Source organism: Dasypus novemcinctus, chromosome 2 (genome assembly GCF_030445035.2).
Source record: "Dasypus novemcinctus isolate mDasNov1 chromosome 2, mDasNov1.1.hap2, whole genome shotgun sequence".
Taxonomy (NCBI): domain Eukaryota; kingdom Metazoa; phylum Chordata; class Mammalia; order Cingulata; family Dasypodidae; genus Dasypus; species Dasypus novemcinctus.
This window is the reverse complement of record NC_080674.1, coordinates 25,130,698-25,147,477: the sequence shown is the minus strand read 5'-3', so window position 1 is coordinate 25,147,477 and position 16,780 is coordinate 25,130,698. Positions and strand designations below refer to the sequence as shown.

Below are 16,780 nucleotides of genomic sequence, written 5' to 3'. Positions count from 1 at the left end.
TAGAACAAAAATTTACCCTATCTCCACATGGTGATATAGAGAAGGAAAGAAGAAAGAGAGGGAGTTTAAAGAAAGTTTCCAAATAGAAATGCTTCTTTTAGTGTGTCTCCAGGAATGAAGTAGGGTGTGTGGATAGATGGAAGAGATGATTTCAGGAGCAGAAGAGAGAGTTATCTTTTATGAACTATTTATTGTGCATTTTCTTTTGAGTTGGGAATAAAATAATGAGCAAGATAAACAAGGTCCTGTTGTAAAGGAGTGTATTCTATAGTGGCTGTGACAGATAAACTATGCTAACTTCCAGAGCCATCCTCCACTTTCTCTGTTCCATTCCATGCCCTCTGACACTTATTTCTATGGATTTCATCCCTCTTGAACCTTGCTTTCTGGTTTGCAATTGTGTTTGCTTAATGGGAAGCCTGGGAGAAGATACTTAAGGTGAATCAAAGGACACTTAAGGTATTTATGGTATCACCCCATCCTGATACATAGGCATGAGGAGGAAGCTTTGGCAGAGAAAGCACTGCTCACCTGGCAGCCACAGCTCCCATTGCAAACCTGCCTGGATTGGTTTCTTCAAGCCAGGACCAGTAGACCAGTACCCCAAGTATTGCAGGCATTCAGTTATCTTTGCCAGAAAAAGGAAAGTGATTTCTTTTAGTTAAATTAGATTTTGTTACATCACTGTTGAACATACTTCTCCTCCCATTCAGTGTGAAGGTGAGTCTTTATACAGTTCAAAAGTCTTTTCAAGATTTTTGTCTACTCCCCTTGAAATACACTGCTACATACCTGATCACATCCCATCCCCTGCTCCCACCTCCGTATCTTACATTTTTTGCTGTTTATCAAATTTGCCAAAGCATTCATGCTTTAGGACCTGTGCATGTAATCTTTTTTTTTTGCTTGAAATGCTCATTTAATTTCTGCAAACTTATTCCTGTCCTTCCTTCAGTTTTCTGTAAAATATCTTTCGAGAGTGGCCTTTCCTGGTGATCCGATGCCTATTATGTTCTATAGGCATTACCCTGCTCTATTTTTCCCTCATAGTACTTATCAGCAAACCCTTTATTATCTATATGTTTTTATTTATGTATATGTTGACTTGATGGCTAGAAGATACATGAAAGAAAAACATATTTGTTCAACTCTGTATAATCTATATAAATATTTGCACAAAGAATAAATAAGTGAAAAATGTTTACAATTTGTCTTCTAATTAATATTATTGACCATAGTTTTATTATAAGTGGATATTTTTATAAACAAAAATCTTACCTGTATTTTGGTCAAGTGTTTATCTCCTATCCAACCTCTACTGCTGAATTCAATTTTTTCATTATGGTACTGATTCATAAGTACTTTTTATCAGTGTCCACCAATTGACTCTGTTTTTCCTTTCTTTATGAAGACTATTTCATACTAACAGTTGAAAGCTTATTTGACTGGAAGAATTCTGAGGTAATAATTCTTTTTCTTTAGATAATTATCATTTAAAAATATACAAAAATAAAAAATATTTTATATTTACCCACATAATTACCATTTCTATTGCTCTTAGCCTTGTATGAAGAATCAGATTTTAATTTGATAAAATGTTCCTCCTGCCTTCAAGATTTCTTTAATAATTCTTGTATTGCAGGTCTCCTGGTAATGAAATGTTTATTTTGCTTTTGCTTGTTAAAGATATTTCATTAGAATTCTAAGTTGAAAACTTTTTCTTTCAGTTCATTAAGTCATCTGGTTTGCATTGTCTCTGACTAGGAGTCTGCTTTCATCCTATATCTTTCCTCCATTCACTGTGGGTCTCTTTTTCCTCTGATGACTTTCAAGATTTGTCTTGTTTTTTAGTCATTTCAATGGGAGGATAAATCCATTACCTATTACTCTATCCTGGCTAGAAGAGGAAAAACAAGAAAAAGAAGATAATAATTAGTATAAAGCAGAAAAATTATTTAATATGAACAGGGAATGTGCATAAAGAAGATATGAAACTCTTGATACTTAACCTCAGAAATATATAACCTTAAAATGGACAGAGTCAATGAATATAGACAGAGAATTATAAACCCACAGAAATCAATAGACAGCATATAAAAACTAGTAGTCATTATGTAAGCTTTGAACAAAAATAAATAGTATGATATATTGGATATTCATATATCCCTATACCCAGTAATATCAGAATACAATTTTTCTAGCTCTAAGAAATATTTACAAAATACACTTATTATGCTAGAAAAAAGTCAGCAAATAAAAAGAAAAAAATATGTTCATACTATAGTATATAAAACTAGAAAACAATAACAAAAATAATGAATAATATATATAGTTTGGAAAAATATATAACATTATGTTATAAATCATGAGTCAAAGAAAGAATCAAAGAAAAATGTGGGAATATTTAGAACAGGATAACATGAAAAATCCTAAAAATCAAAGCATGTAGTATTTTTGTTTTTTTTTGTTGTATATCTGGTTTCATTTATATTTTTCTTTTATCCATCTAAGATTTTTTTTTACATATAGGACCATTGGATTCTGTATATCTTTGTTTTTAGTTTTTTAAAATTTTTAAATAAAATTTGATTTACGTATATCATTCATACTTAAACATACATAAACAATAAATATAGTTAAATTTGTGAATTTACAAACCAACATGCATTTCATCATACATGGCTCCCATACCTCTCCCCACCACCAACACCTTGCATTGTGAAACATCTGTTACAAGCTATGAAAGAGCATTGTCAAAATATTATTACTAACTATAGCCCCATTTTACATTTTGTGTATTTTCCCCCAATTCATCCAATTATTAACATTTTATATTAGTATGATACATTTGTTATCATTCAGGAGAAAATATTTTCATATTTGTCCTGTTAACCACAGTCTATCATCCATCACAGGATTCCTTGTGTTACACAGTCTCATGCTTTATACAATCCATTCAAAATGTAATTCAATAGCTCTTATTTTCATAACAGATTTGTGCTGTCATCATCTCAGTCAATTTTAGAATGTTTTCATTATTTCAAAAGGAAAAATCCTATATCAACTTATACCCCCCAATTGATACTATGTTGAAATAGTATCCCATAAGTTGAAATCATGTCTTCTTGTCTTTGTTGCAAAATATTACACTTTTAGTATAATATAAAAATGAATAAATAAAAATAAAATACCCAACTGTAATAGGTGCACCATTTCAGTAGTTTTATTGATACTTCTGTCATATAATTGCACAAATTTGTTTCTAAAAAATAGAAAGATCCAAAGTGAACAAGTACCAGGTACATGAGAATATAGTTTAAAGTGCTTGTGCAAATCTTAAAAATAAATAAATAAATAAATAAAAGTAGGCCTATTCAATGAGCATAGTCTTACCAATTCCCACTCTCTAAGGTAATTCCATTAGAAAAAAAAATGAGAAGCTAGGTTGCACACACATATAAATATATATTGGCCATGCTTTAAAATGTTTTCACTAGCTATAGATTCTTCATAAAAATGAAAATTTGTAGGTTATTTAGAGTCTTTCAATTTAGTTAATTGGGGTTGCTTTTTCTGAAAGCATATTAGCAATTAAGCAGATTTTAAACATAGATAGGAATATAAGTGTATGATAACTAGGATATTACTACATTTCCTTTAAAATATTGGATAATAATTATTTTGTCAGCTCTACTAACTTCTTAGCTTAATTAAACCCTCTGTTCTATAATGGGATGATAGCACTAACTAACCATCAGTAGAGAATGTGCTTTGAACTCTTTTCTTCCAGTAATTAGTGATGTGATTGAATAGCCACTGAATAATGTTGAGGATTTGAAAAGACCGCTTGGGAGAATGTGTGTATTAAACAAGTCTAGTCTTTCTATAATCACTGTGCTTTAAACCTAATTAAACTCAAGAGAATCCAACTAAATAAAGAAGAAAAAAATAAAGCAATAAAATGATTTGGGGATAAGTTTGATACTTGTAATCCAAAATTCTTTGAGGTAAATCTTATGATTAAAGTTTTAGGAAAGGGTAAATGGACCACTTGTAAAGTGCCAAACTCTACATTTCAAATTCAATTGCAAATTCCAGATGAGGTCATTAAAGTCATCTTTGAGGAAGAATACTGATTAAACCACTATGAATAGTTTCAGTAGCTCAAGGATATTTATTCTATTTGCTTTCTTACATTAGTGTGTAAAAAAATATAAATAATAAGCACATTTGAATTGTAGAAGAGCAGTATAAAAACACAAACAAGGTAATAAATTCTTAATGAGATAATTGGGGCATAAGTGATAAAGTTTGGAAATATTTAAATATTTAATTAAATATATTCAAGAAAAAATTAAGACATAGTTAAAGATTAATGAATCAAATATTTAGAAAATATAATTAGATATTCTTCCTTTTTATGAGATTATTATTTTCAATTTAAGAAATTATAGTAATGCATTATTTACATAGTGACTAAACATTTTAATTACCATTTAGAGTCCAGTCATCAGAGATGGAGGCATGTTTGTCATTTTGATGCAATACAACCAAAAGAAAAATAATATTTTGTTTCTATCAACGAACTATAATGTCATTTAGATTCTTCAGTTTGTTGTTTGTGCTACCAAGAGAAATTAAGAAAAAATGTAATTATTTGTTTATGAAACTTGGATATCCAAGGATAAAGCAATTGTGAAGAGATTTATTTAAAAGTACCTACAATTTTATCTCATTGTAAACTATAAATAAAAACCATCAAGCTTTTATTTAATAGAAATAAATATCATTTGTGGAAACAATGAACTCAAAATACAACTGCCATGGCTATATTGCTGATAAAATTTGTTATTCAAATATATTATACCTATTATCAGATCTTAAATGCCTATTTTGATCATGTTTTTCTAAAAGTTTAAATGTATATCTTGAACTTCATATTAATTTACGTAAATATTCTCAAATTTCTATTGACTGCATTCAAAAATATACACAGAAAATAAAGTTTTATTGTGCATATAAGCACAAATACAGTGTGTGCCTTGGGATATTAAAAATAAACAAATCTTACATCTGAAATTAAACAAAGTTAAAAGTATATAACAGCCTGATATATCAGTTATTCATTAACAAAATAACATAATTATACCCTATTATAAAATCTACTTTTATGGTTATTTGAAATAATGTACCCTTTCTTTCTCAGAGCTATGGCTACCAGTGGGTAAAAGGATAACCCAACTGATTTTGCATGTACATATACATTACTTCTACTTCATCTGAACTTGATGCACTCTCTTTTTCATAGGTCAGTTGCAATGTTATAATTTTTCAGATTTCTGAGTTGAATATGGCAAAGTAGAAATATTTTACAGCATTCTCCTTAAATAATCATCCTAAAATAAACAAAGCAAAGCAGACAATGAAACGTGTGCTCTATATACAATGAAAAGAGATGCCTCCTTCTCCAAATTACAGAACCTGAGGTTAAAAGTATTAGGGAAGAAGATCAAGTAACAAAGAAATGCTGACGGTAAAGCCATCATGTGTATAAAACTGATTTGTCAGAAGGAACAGATTTAAGTTTCAGGAATTGTAAGCATGATACAACATTAGAAAAGGATTACAATGGCGGAGAGAAGTGAGGTTGTTTGAAAGAGCATAAAAGTTAACCTTCATATTCACAATTAAATCTTGGACAACTTACTGAGGAAGAACTTCTCTACCAGCAAGAGAGCAGAATTTTATTCTCCAGAAACATTCAAATTTCTGAGAATGACAATGTTAATAGTCCATGATGAATACAAGAATCAAGTACATCTGAATGGTGAAAAAACAAGCTCTCATACCCCATTTAAGTCCAAAACTTTGTAGATATGTCTCTGGATTATTTAAATTTCTCCAGAGAAAAGAACAATATGAAATAATAATTTGGGTTTTCTAATAGCAGAAAACCATGGACACCTTGTATTGACTTGCTTCTTCACATTTAATAATTTAAACATGCATTTCCCAGATTCCTCTGCAAACAGGGTTTGGGAATCATATTTAGGTTTACAATTTACTAAATTTTGGAAAAGTGAAAATGAAATAAAAGCCATCTTTCTGTTGCAGATGCTTAATGGACAATATTGGTTTGAAAATATATTATTGAGAATCATTTGTTGCATCTTCATCCAGGGGGACGATGTCTAATCACCATCTCCATAGTTGAGTAAATTATTTGTGGCCACAGCAGCAATCTCCTGACCTCCGGATTGTCAGTGATTGTGTGCCTTTGTAGAAAATAGTCCAAATTAGCAGACTGCCTTCTCTTCCTCCAGGTCTTCAAACACAACTTTAAGTACTTGATTCCTTTTATAAATTAGTTTCAATTTATTAATGGGTTTATATTTCCTGCATTGAAGCCTAACTGCTGGAATATCTAAGCCCTTACATTGAAGACTAGCAATGTAACTACCCATGACACACATGTGCATGTCAGGCAAGCACATGCATACATATTCTAAACAATTCTTTTGCTCCCCAATTTAATATGAGTGAAAAACAATGGACCCATGGTATTTGAACTAACATTCTCACTCATAATGGTAAGGAATATGTTATGTATACATAAGGAGTCAAGAGAACAAAAATATTTTAAAGCATGGGGGTAATATCAAGTATAAAATATATGGCTTGAATAATAAAGACCCTGGTAAAAGAAGTCACAGAGACTAGGGACATTGGAAGTTCTGTGTGAAAATTTCAACAACATTTTCATTTTTAGGTTATTTAATATAATATAAAAGTAAATATCTTAAAAAGGAAATCGAGAGCAATAGCGAAAATGACTAGTCCTAAATATGATAGGAAACCTTTTATTCTGTTTAAATGCATTTATGTCATTGTGTACTACAATTATGGAAATTAGCATATTAAACTGCAACTATACAGTGCAGTGATAAACTTCTAAATATATTTGAAATACAAAGATATTTATATTTAATTCCACTTATAGTGTGTAACAGGCATATATTGACTATTTTCTAATCTATTGCTATTTTGTTAAAATTATATGCATTTAATTCAGTAAAATTAGTTACAGTAGTTGTAGATCTAGATAAATAATATGAAGGTCACAGTGACTTTAATATAGGACGAAAGTCAAATGCATAATGTGTTCTGACCAAACATCTTTTCAGAACACATTTTTTCTTTATATCTTCCACATTGTGGATCAGAGTTTCATATTGTTTTAAGAACTAAATGGATCAAAAGGAAAGATTTCAAAACTGAAACAAAAGGAGCACTAGTTTACTGATTTTCATTTTAAATAAAGAATTTGAACCTCAAAGATAAAAGGCAATTCCTTCATTTCTTCATCTTTTGAGTTTTGAACACAAGGACTGGAAGTTTGTACTTAATTAAGACAGTAACAAACAGATATCATTTATGTCTGTATTTTTAATAGAACTTCCTCTACATCTTTTTGTTAAGATGTTTGGCTGCAGATAACAAAATACTCTTAATTTACCCATATGATTCCAATCACAACTGACAAAAGCTGTCACTTTTGTGAGCCATATTAAATATCATATCTCCTTCATTTGGTTAATATTTCTGTGTCCTGGAAGAAAACAGCTTTTTTTTTTATCATTTGGTTTTTCTTCTTTCTAAATCAATGCTTAATGACTTGAATCTATGAAATATATTATTTTTAAAATGTGCAATACTGTGGTGTCTGGTAATGGATTAATTTTGGTAAGTGCTAGGAGTCCATGCAATGCATCTTCAGGACTATTAACATCTCTTCATTCTCAAGGCACTGAGTATGTCACAGCTTGAAAAAAATTTGAATTAATAGGAAAGTAAAGAATATGCTATGTGGTTAGTTGTGAAGAAGATAAATACACTGATGGCCTCTGGATATTAGTGGGAAGTCATATTATTGTGACTCTTGAAGGAGAACAACTGACTGAGTGAATGAGTCTGGAAAATTAAGCAAATTAAGTTCCTGGGGATGGTTGAACCCTATAGCCTTATTATTGGTGACTATTTTTCTGAGGAAAGTCTAAATAACAAAAATTTGTTGCAAAATACATCTGACAGTGTTGTAAAAAAAAAATGAACTGTTTTGTTTGGTTATTCTCCATTCATTTACTCTATCCCGTAATTACAGTATTTTTTGAACACTAGATCAAGTAGACTATTAAAAAGCGTATATAAATGTTATACAAGTAAATAGTTAATACTTATTGTTAAATTTATCCATGCACTTAAATATTTACAATGATTAACTTCATAATGCTAATCTCATTAATTTAAAAATGTGAACGATTTTTAATATTTGTATCAGAAGCACCTTCAAAATGATTTTTAATGGTTGGTAGAGATTTTCTGGAAAGGGTACATGAAGAGATTGGGTGATTACTTATGCAAAAGACATTAAAAATAGAAAAATATATTGAAAACATATATTTGAAGGACAATCTGATCAAAGGCGTTTTGGAAAATGATCAAAGACAAAGCAAACCTTGAAAAGAGTTTACTAGAGATTTTGTGATATTTGTGTCGAGGAACCACTCCCAATCCCCTTTAGATGGGAAAAAGCAGTTTTACCAGCTCCAGGGCAGATGATAGAGTTCAGATCAGCTGAGACATTGGCACTTTAAAGGTAACACTCTGGAAGTGTGAGTCCCACAGAAGGTTGAAAGGTCCAAAATAAGACTATAAACTCTACTCAAATCCCTAATAGACTGTTAAACTATGCATGTCGTGGCCTACGAACCTGATGAATAGGCAGCAGAAATCTATGTACAGCTCAAATGACAGGAAGTGAAAGCTTTCCTTCATTGAGATGTCAAAGGGCTGATGGCTGCTCTTGCAAAATTCTTGGAAATGTAAGGAAGACCCCAAATCAAGAGGACCGCAGAAGGGCTGAACCCAACAATCTTAAAGTAAAGCCTGCCAAGTAATTAAATTACTGGTATGTGCTGCAGTTGCAAAGGAGATTCCCACATACCCAGGCCTAAAAAGAATTCAAATTAAGCTAATGGACATCTGATGCTGCACACAACAAGAGAACAAATTTTGCAATTGTAATCCAGTTAAGTTCACTGACTAGTGGGGAAATAATCAAACAATTCATAGAAATAAACAGATAACAGCATCATTAACACATAATTAACAATGACCAATTTTCAACCAAAGAAGACTAGATATGAAAAAATAAATAAGCACAGGAAATTATTACTCAAAAGCAGGAAAATAGAAAAAAAATAAAGTAGGTAATAGATGAGCTCAAATAATGAGATTTTAAATTTCATGATGAATGTATATATATATAGGTTTAAAGAATTAAGAAAAAACATGGGCCAAATAAGAAGCCAGAGGAGAAAGTGTGTATTCATTTCCTATACTTATATTGCTTCTGTTACAAATTATCAAAAATTCAGTGGCTTAAAACAACATTTTATTTTTCTCTTAAAATTCAGGGTGTCAGAAATCTGCTATCAATTTCAGTGGGCTAAAGTCAATGGGACAATAGGACTGGTTCACTCTGAAGTAAACCAGACTCTTTGTTTCTTCCACTTCTAGAAGACACCAGCATTCTTTGGCTCCTGTTCTCATCGCTCCAATCTCTGCTTCCATGATCACATTGCCAGGTCATTTATAGTGTTAAATATCCCTCTGCCACCCTCTTATAAGGGACTTCCCTGATAATCCAAAATAATCACCCCATCTCGGGATCCTTAATTTAAGTCCCTTCTGCCATATGAGGTAACATTTACAGGTCCCAGGGATTAGGGCCTAGATATTTTGGGTGTCCATTATTTAAGCATACCATAAAACTTGAGAAAATGAAATTATAAATAGGTACATATGGAAATTCTAGAGCTGAAAATTAAAAATCTGTGTTCTACCTTTTTATAGCATTTAGTCTTATTGGATATAATATACTGACTTTATCTTTTTTTTTTTTTATGGCATAGAGAACTATATGTGTGATCAGCTCCAAATTCTACCATTTAAGTTCTATTTTTAATGTTCTTATTTAATTAGACTTTTCACATTCTTTCTCACTCACCCTTGAATTTTGTCATGACCAACATTTACTCTGAATTCTGAAAACTCTATTAAAAAACATACCACTTTCTCACCACCTCAGATTCAACGCCACTTGCTCAAGCACCAAAAACACAGAACTTCTTCATCCTCATAAGGTGTCTAACCCATTTATCCAAAAATATGCTCATTAGTCCTTAAACCTTTTGTCACTACCACCTGTTTTACTTACCTTAGAGGATTACATTTATGCTTTGGAAAAATTCTTCATGTAATGACTGCCTCTTCCTCCATCATTTGTACTTGTCCAGTTGAATTCCAAATTTCAATGTATGGATATTTGAGTATTCCTAACTGATTACATGAAAATTGGAGAAAATACAGAACTGGTTTATTTTCAAATATATGAACTTAGACAAAAAAAAAAAACCACAAAAACATAGTATTTCCTGGAATACTACTCTTTCTCTCTCTATATATAGTGTGTGTATGTATACATATATATAATATTAAATTTGCATATAAATTCTCCAAGATCTCTATTGACTCCTCTGTCTTCCTATTCACTTGTAACCTTCCTCCACCAATACACCTTATTTTATCACTATCAAACCCACAAATTATTTCCAAAGGGAGAACTGCATTTTAGCTTTTCAATCGCTAATGCTAGGCGCATTGTGTGGATCCTATCTTCTATATCATTGATCTCCGTATCTCTATTGCCTCAATTCCAATAGCTTGAAAATATTCTCCAGTGTATCTCTTCCAAAGTAGCAAGTTAATACATAAACAAACAAACAAAAATGAAAAACACCAAAAAGAAGGAAAAATAACCCCTTACCTTCTAACTCTCAGTCTATTGCTTTGATTTTGAAATCCAAATCACTGAACTTATTTTCTTCCTGATCTTGTATTCACATCTCAACTCATTTGCCTTAAATCTAAGGAATATTCAATATGATACCCACTTCATTCCATTTAAACCATCTTGTTTTCTGGACTCCTCAGAGAATCTGTTCTTTTGGTCTTAATTATATATTTCTGGTCTTTTTTCTTAGTCATTATTACAAGTTCCTTTTTTACTTGATCTCTAAATATTATTATTATGAGGCCTCAAACATGGGTTGCATCTCTTTTCTCTTAATATTTTATTTTTAGTCGAGCTTATTCTCTTCTTTATTTTGAGTGTCGTCTACATGTTAATGGCTTCAGGTGAATAAATATTTCCAGGCCAAACCTCACTCCTTTTCATGCTTAATTATTCCTTATCTAGATTGGTTGTTCCATGAAATATTAAATTTAGTATATCTAGAATTGAGTCTTTCATAGCCATTTAAACCTGATCTTTATCCCAATTTCCCCATTTCAATAAAAGTCATCACCATCTACACAATTGTTCAAATAGAAATAGCAGGCTTACTGCCTTGTGCTAGATATATTTTATATCTCACTATTTTTTATAACAAACAGCCCTGCATATTAGATATCATCATCTTCATTTTAAAACTATGAACTTGTTGTTGGGAGACTTTAGAGAGCTTCCCAAGGTCTCAGAGAATTGACACAAAGATATTTAGTCCTTCACAAGCTACTTCTCAGTAAAAATTATATAAAAATTCAATGTGACTGATTTAAAAAAAATAATATATGACTCATGCTTTCAATCCTATTTTTCTCTTCAAATGAAGCATCTGGCTTTCTGGGCATTTATTCCAGTGATGATTTCATTGCTCAAAATATTATATCTCCTCATTTCACTTGGGTTATACGTAGCATTTTTTTTTAAAGACATGAGTGCTAGCAAACATATTCTTTAAGAATTGCTCTGCTATAGAGAACTAAGAGCATTTATAAACTATGTGAAACAAATATGGGTGATCAAATAAAATTTTGGAATTTTAATAAAAATGCAAAATAAAAAGAAAGATACAATTTAAAGCATTAAAAATGTTTGTATAGGTTAAGTAGGTTATGTGTGTACTCCAACGGTACTTCTTTACTTGAGTATTTTTGCCTATCCCTTTTTGGAATGACCTAATCTGACTGCTTACAAGATAGAAAAATTATTCATATTTTTATTCAGATCTCATATTTGATTATAAATTTCTGTATTCTAAGTTCCAAAAAAAACACTATTTTCTAAATAATGATGCATGTTTAACTATCATTTATGTACTAAACTAAAACAGAGAAAAACACATCACAACTGGGTATGAAAAATGAATTAGTTTTGATAACTAATTTAGACCAAGTAAAGTACTGGACATCCATCCTCCTTTGATAGTTAGGTAAATGAGTTCTTATTTGGCTGATAAGAAGCATGAGTTACAAACTTTACATGGTGCTTATACAGCTTCTGCTGAGAAGCTTCCCATATACTTAGATATAAAAGGAGAGAAAAATCTCACGTTTTCCAGTATATGTTCTTTGTGCTCTTTGCAAAGCTGCCTGATCCATTCCTGAAAAAGAGGGAAAATAAATCTTCATCTTAAATATTTTGTAACTTTGAGGAGGCTAGGACTCATGAGAGTGCTATTAGTAAAAATAACAATCAAGCTACCATTTATTAAGGGCTGTTAATGTTCTAGCCATTCAGAGTATTTTATTTAATATTCCCTCATTCTTTCCTTTCCATTCAACATGATTCTGTGGTTAATTTCTTCCCTATTTTAATGCTGGTGACAGTGAGGCTTGGAAAGTTTACACAGCTTGCCCAAATTTACGTAGCAAGTGAGTGAAGATCCAGTCATCATACCCAGGACACCCTCCAAATCCATGCTCTTAGCCACTGTGCTACACTTCTAGGAATTTCTAGTGTAAACCTGTCGTAGACTATTGAGAGAAAATGGGGTAAATGTGCTTTTCCATTTAGTAGAAATGTACATGGTTGATCAAGAAATTAAATGCTCAAAGTAGAGAAAGCTATTATTGACCTACTTAATGACTGCCAGAATTGTGGACTGTGAAACACAAAAACTGTCTTGAAACACAAAATCATTATCAACTCAGAATATTTTCAGACTATACATGTGTTCCAGTAAAATATTATCAAATAAGAATGGCAAAATATCATAGTAACAATATTAGGGTTTTGTAATATCATGGGTAGCTACTTAATATTCCTGGTTCTTACACTATCACACACCCTGATACTTAAATTTAGACTCAACTCTTCTCCTCTGAGTTCCTTTCTAGTAGCTAAACATCATAGTCAACAATCCCTACAGCATTTTAAATGCAGGAACTCAAAGCCAAAGTTTTTATTTTTAATCAAAAATGACTTTGATCTGAATTTTCATGTCTCAAATGATAATAAAGGCATATCTCATTGTATCGTGCTTTGGTTTATTGCACTTCATAGAAAGTGAGTTCTTTACAGACTAGGTTTGTGCCAGTCCTATATCAAGCACGTCTATCTGCACCATTTTTCCAACAGCACGTGCTCACTTCATGTCTCTGTGCCACAATTCAGTAATCTGCACAATAGCTAAAAGTTTTCCATATTATTCTGATCTTTGTTGTTAGTACCTAAGTGTTTGGGGCGCCACAATCCACACTCATGTAAGACAGGACACAATTGAGAACTGTGGTGTATGCTCCAACTGCTCCTCCATAAGGCCTTTCCTCCATCTCGCTCCCTCTCCTTGTTCCCCAAGACACAACAATAGCAACATTAAGCCAATTAATAACCCTAATGGCCTCTAAGTGTTCAAATGAAAGAAGAATTATAGTGTCTTACTTTAAATCAAAAGTTAGAAATGATTAAGCTTTGTGAGTAAAACGTGAAAATCTGAGATAGGCTGGAAGTTGCCTCAGGTGCCAGTTAGCCAAGTTGTGAATGCAAAGAAAAAGTTCTTGACGGAAATTAAAAGTACTACTCCAGGGAACACACGGATGATAAAGCAAAACAGCCTTAGAGCTGACCACTTGCCACTGTTGCTAGAGTCACTTCACATATATGCCAAGAAGCATGCATTGTTCTTATTAATCATTACATATGTACAAAATCACCTTTAGAAAGTCTGTGGAAGGTATAATAATGATGTAACAAATAAATGTGTGTTCAGCATTCCATTTAAGAAAAAGTACATCACTTTTGAATTCTGTTACACTTATGCTGAATCCCAGCCCTTTCTCACTATTCATAGAGTGAATCCCTTCTTGCTGCTTTGTTTTCTTATCCTGTTTTCTTCACATTTTTACTGCCCTTGCTTTTTATAAATAGTTTTGCGACATTTGTTTCCTAAAGTGTAGTCGATTTTGCATAGTTTGTGGACCTAATATAAATGGAATTATCCCTTATGTAACCTTTTAATTCTCATTTTATATTCAATATTATTTTTCAGAGGTTAATCAATGTTACTGCATGTGTATGCCATTCTTTCATTTTTGCTGATTTATACCATAACCATTATATGAATAAAACAAAATCAATAATTGTATCAGCTACTAAATATTGATTTTTTCTCTATTATTTGTGCTTTCTTTTAATATTGCTGTTAGAAACAGTGCTATTGTGACCTGTCTCTTAATGCCCATGCGCAATAATATGCCTGGACTGTAATACTTATCCATGTCCATCTTCTCTCTATTTATTGCCATGTTGCTTTCAAAAATGATTGTTTATACTATATGTAGACTGAGGTTGTGGTTATTAAAGATATTTGTCAAATATCTTCACACTGTATTATTAAAATGAGTTCATTCCTTGTATTCTCATATTCTAATATTATATTCTTATATTTTTCTATTGTCTTTGTATTATATACACAGGTGATTTCTTATAGATACTATTATTGGGATATGAATTAAATTTAGTGAAATGCAAAAATATTTATTTTACAATTTTATGAGTTTAGACAAATGAGCTATTATCAACTTCTAGACCATTTTTCATCCCTGAAATATTATTGTGCCCTCCCAGGCAGTGTCCCCCAAAAGAAAAGCTATTCTGTTTTCTATATTCATATACTAGTTTTATCTCTTTTAGAACTCCATGTAAGTGGAAATACCATATAATATTTAGTGTCTCATTTAATCTGAACAGTCGTATTTTTGAAAATTTTCATTGATTTTATATATATCAGTAGTTTATTTATTTACATATTTATTCTGGATGGCATGCCACTGTATGAATATATCACCCTTGCTTATTGCTACAGTTACAAATTATCACAAATCTAGGAGCTAAAATTCAACATGCATCTGTGTTTTTACTCAAAGTCCTGTACGGTCAAGCTGCTTTCTATGCGGTGGGTCCCACAGGGCCAAAATCAAAGTTTTGGCAGGGCTATGTTCCTTTCGAGAGGCTCGAGGAGAGAATCTGAAATTATTGGCAGAATTCCATTCTGTGAGGTTGTAGAAATGAAGTCTCTGTTTCCATGTTGGCTGTTGTCCGGAGCCATTCTCAGCTTCTAGGGGCTGTTCCTGTTCCATGACTTAACGGCTGCCTCCATCTTCAAGCCAGCTGCGGTGGAATCAGTTGCTCTCTGCATTCAAATTTCTCCTACTTCTTCTTCTGCCACATATTTCTGACTTCATCCTGTTAAGGTTTGCTATTTTAAGAAACTCCTGTGATCAGATTTGGCTAGCTAAAATATCCTGGATATTTTTCCCCCTCTCCAGTTCCCTGAACTTAAACACATCCACAAACATTCCTTGGCCATGTAAGGTGACATGTTCACAGGCTCTGAGATCTAGAGCCTGAGTATCTTTGGCCATTATTCTACCTGACAAAATAATACTTCAACAAAGTTAATAATAATAATAATAAATATTAATTCACATTCACAGAATCTGTGTATACGTATTTAATTTACAAGGATTTTTGAACTAATCTCCTATTTCCATTCGCTCTATTGTCCGCTTTTTATTACCTCATGATTGACTTTTATTCTTTGTCTAAACAGCTCCTTGACTACAGTCACAGCGGAAACAATACAAAACTCTTTACAAATTATTATTATTAGAATGAAGTCTTTTCTGTAGTAGTTATTTATATGAGAGTTTCTCATATTTGGTTATGAACTTGTTAAATCAATGACCATTATTAATTAATAGCTTTAGACTTCAGAGTTGACATATAGTAGGAAATAAAATTATAAGGATAGATAAAGAACTTAGTTTGAATACCATATTTAGAGAAAAATAAGGTGCATACATATACCAGTCTCATACGAATGCAAACAAAAAGATGCTGATCTGGAAATGTTATTTGTAATATTAAAATTTACTATTATGAGGGAAGATGACTGCCTGATAGCACATTAAGTACTTTCTCATTTCCCAAGTTATCCTTTTCTTTTTCTCTCAAACCAATCAATCCTAAGTGAGCTATACTGCTGGAGCTTAGAGAGAACATTCAGATCCTTAGGTAAATTTGTTTAAAAGTATATGGAGACTTGTAAAGGACATATGGTATAAATGAGGAATAATATTTTCTCATATAATAAACTTTATTTATGTATAAGTTTTAGATTGCATAAAAGTTACATTGAAAGTGCAGATGATTCCCATATACTCCACCCTCTCCCCTCCATTATCCCCTATTAATAACATCTTACATCATTGTGGTACATTTGTTACATTTGGACAAATATTGAAACATTGCTACTAAGCAAGACATAGAGTTTATATTATGGTTAGCAGAGGTTCTGTGGGAATGGGGAGGAAAGAATAGGTGGAACATAGGGTATGTTTAAGGCATTGGAATTGCTCTGCATGATATGGAAAT

At 31.7% G+C, this 16,780-nt stretch overlaps 1 pseudogene; it reads right to left on the bottom strand.

Moving 5' to 3' along the window:
• LOC101412429 (beta-1,3-glucosyltransferase-like) overlaps positions 1–15,483 on the bottom strand; it is a 29,857-nt pseudogene extending 14,374 nt beyond the window's left edge.
• Between the last annotated feature and the right edge of the window lie 1,297 nt (positions 15,484–16,780).